A 3,781-nucleotide genomic window follows, 5' to 3' on the forward strand; every position below is an offset into this window, starting at 1 on the left:
TCCCAGTTCAACAACCGAAAGCGCGACTTCACAACCCGCTGGCAAGGTGATGCCAAGCACAGAAGCTAATCGTCCTCAGTTATCACTTTCCTTTCCATCCCTAAATAGAAAGGACATGTGCAGCAGCACAAGTATTATCTACTCAGTTGTTCTGCTTAAGCAGCTCATTTCTGGAAGAGATCAGTAGCTTGCTTATCCACAGCATGTTGTGCGGCAAATAAGAATTCCAAACTTTCAGTCCCCTACCAGAGAACATTAGGCCCAGAGGGGACTATCAACACTTTTATTCCTTGGGGGTATTTGTACATTTGCAGTCACTCCTTACCTGTCTTGACCCAGGGAACACCATGGGTGTATTGGGTGAAGAACTAATGTTAACCAACTGATGTTATACCATCAGTGCTGGCACCTGAATAACTAACTTACACAATAATTCAAAAGTGTTGCTTCTAACCTATAAAATCAAACATTATATGGGTCTGGCTGTTGCTCATATTGTATCAGAGCACCAGAGGTGATAGTCCTGCTGGCCCTGCAGACTCAGCCAGAGCGTGTATCTTCTCACAACAGGTTTTTTCCTGAGGATGCCCCTGAAGAGCACTGCTAAAAGCACAGCACAAGTGTGGGGTGTAAGCCCGGTTCAGAGACTCTGGCTAGAGCACGCAGCAAGGAGAGACAGTGGCCAGTTGGATGGGAGTCCAGGGGCCAAGAAGTAATTGATGGGGAAAGTGCAGAAGACATTTGGCTCCCTATGACAGCAGAAGCAGAAGAAAGCACCAGCAGCAAGACCTGCTCGAAAAGCTTTAGGAAATAGTGCTTCAGGAGGCAGCACATTCCCTGGGGACTAATAATGCTTCCTGCTACCCCATTTTTTAATTCATTGTACTTGTTTCAACCATTGAGTTAAGCAGCTGATACTGAGTTATGGTGGAAATTGCCCAGGGAAGGCATGTGGTGTGCACGTGCACGGAGGTAATGGCTTTACCGTGACCGGCCTTGGGGGGCTCAGAGCCAAGCGAGAGCCGAATAACGGATGCAAAGAAAGTGCGTGTTGCTCTCCATCTAGTGAGTGCGGATCACATGCAAATAGCTACATGGCTTTCAAAGTAAAGGGTTTCAGGCAGGAGAGCCAGACACAGCTCTGCGAGGTGTTAGATCGCAGAAATCCCTGAGGGGGGACAAAAAAAAAGATGGCTATTTCATTTGTTGAGATACTTAAAGTTCAACTGATACAACACTAAAAATGGGCTCCAGGGAACTAACTGAAATAGCAGAAGTAGTGTGAGGGTGTGAGGAAGCCTGATACATGATCTAATAGATGTTAACTTCTGTGATCCTATAAAGCCATAGTAACGAGACACATCATGTGCATCTTCCCTGCCAAACACAACCAGCTCCTTTCTTCATCCAGTCTTTTAGCACACGCTCCAGTCTGCTGTATTACACAAGCCATACATACAATAAAACGTTGAAAACAACCAACACCCTTACCAAATGAGGTCAGGTGATTAGTCTACATCTTCATTCTCACTTTTCTAATAATCATCACGGTGCTCTGTTCCAATGGACAGCAATGCAGTATTGCACAAACATCTAAACCCTCCACAGTCCGTTAAGCTTCTGGAGCTGTCTCTTGTCCTCTCTTTTAGACCTATGCTAAATCACATCAAGGTGGGTAGTCAGATGTTTGCTGTATGTGGGCAAACCCCTCAGAGGCTGATAGTACACGGAATTTCCAGATTCTTGGTGGCTGTGCTAGAAGAGATCGGTGATGAAAGCAGCGTGCTCAGGTGCGAGGGGCAGGGAACGCCCGATGCCCCGGCGGTGCAGACCGAGGGTGACAGCCGAGAGGGTGCCATAGCCACAGCTGAGAAGAGGGGACTGCCACGATTCATCTGAGAGAGTGCGAGATGGGAGAAATTGCTGCCATGCAGAGACTGTAGACACCAGCTAAGGTCCAGCTATTTAGAAGGGATTGCTCTTCTGCCATTAGCAGTCACATCTTGCACAATTAAATTCTGTGTGGGAATAAACAGCTCGATATCTGAACAATCATGTGCAGAAGCAATTATCAGGTGGTGTATACAGTCACAGTAAATGAGCAGACAAGTTCTGCCCATGGATTCTTAGTTATAGAATTGTTTTTAAAGTACAGATTATTTCAAAATAACCTTACATATGCACAGCAAGATGTCTTCATCTTTTGCATGTTCTTTACATGCACAGCTGTAAACTCCTGGCCCCAAACTATTTTCTTCACCCAGGCGTTTCAGCACAAGCTGCAATGTCTGCTTTATTCTTCTGGTTGCCACAAACAGCTGAGGGAATAACTCAGTTCCTCTTTTCATTTTAAAGATGCTCGAAAAGAGAATTGAATGTGATTACAGCAGTAACCTGATGTGGCCGTATGTCGGCACAGAGAGATGAGCCTCCTGGTTTCACTTTCAGAGTCAGACACTTAGTGTGGCAGGAGTGTCTGTTGTTTGAATAATTACACAGGTGTAAAGGAATTACAGAGAGTTTTATTGATATTTGGATTAGTGTGTAAATCAGACTAATGATAGAGGGAGAGACCTGTTTGTCTACGTACATACAGGCTTTCAACAGCTCTTCATAAACCAATCAAATAAACAGTGTTCCCAATTTGTAAAAACTGTAATTTCACTATCTTCAATGAGAAACAGCGATGTTAACACCATCCCAAGATGCCTAATGCTTTGCAGGACAATGTTTGCTATGTACACCTTTATTCCCATCTTGGTGGAATAAATGGGGGACGTTTTCAGCAGTGCTAACTTCTCTCCCACCAAATCCGACGTCTATCTGAGCAGCATCAACTTTTTCAATACATTTGAGACATTTATTATATGAGGCATGTAATTTGCTGTTCTGTCAAGTGATCTTGCTTGATGAGGTGCCTCTCAACTTTCTGACCGGTTACTGTAAGCACATGAGTTACTTTCTGCTTTTGGCTAACCCAGGCAGGCATGGGAGGAGGGAGAAGTTAGTAAAAGGGGAAATACAGTTTTTGCTGAAGTTCTTAGATGACACGGCTGCTTAATCAGCCACAAACAAATTCTCCGGTCTGGCAGCTTATCCAAGACAGCCACTGCCACGGCCCCTGCCCACCTCGCTTCCCAGGGCAGGTAGCGGTAATATACTGAATCAGCTTCACTAAGAGCAAAGATCAACGATGTCTAAGCGTGGTTTAATTGCCCCATGTTGGCAAAAACATAAAAAATAAAAGTTGTGAAGACAAAGACCTCATTAGTTGAAGTCATCTGCCAACTGTAATGACATCCTGGACACCTGTCAATACAGAGCTGCAGGGACAGAGGGGACTGTTTGATCCTAATCTCTTTCTTGCCAGTCTGGATCAGTTCTGTCTCTGTTTGATCTGTTGGAGGTTTAAATGGCCAGCATGGTAGCCCGCTCTGCAGCCTGCAGGGCTGGAAATAAGTCTGCAGAAATAGCCAGCTGACCTTGGAATGAGCTTTGCGTGGATTTGCTTACAGGTGGTGATCAAAAATACTGTATGACGGCTGCTTAATGTGAAATAGATCCCTTCCACACAAAAGCATATCAGTGTGTGTTGCAAAACATGACTTGCCCAGCCTGGGATGCCGGAGATGCCGTATCCCATTCTTGACACAGCCGATGTAATGGGCTTCTTAGCCCAAGCTGCTAAGAAATGATTGAGAAGCGGTCTAGCGTTACAGGAGTGAGGGGAGACCCTGACAAGCCAGAATGCCAACACTGCGAGATGTCCACCTCGCAGCAC

The sequence above is a fragment of the Phaethon lepturus genome, unplaced genomic scaffold (assembly GCF_000687285.1).
Source record: "Phaethon lepturus isolate BGI_N335 unplaced genomic scaffold, ASM68728v1 scaffold35018, whole genome shotgun sequence".
Taxonomy (NCBI): Eukaryota; Metazoa; Chordata; class Aves; order Phaethontiformes; family Phaethontidae; genus Phaethon; species Phaethon lepturus.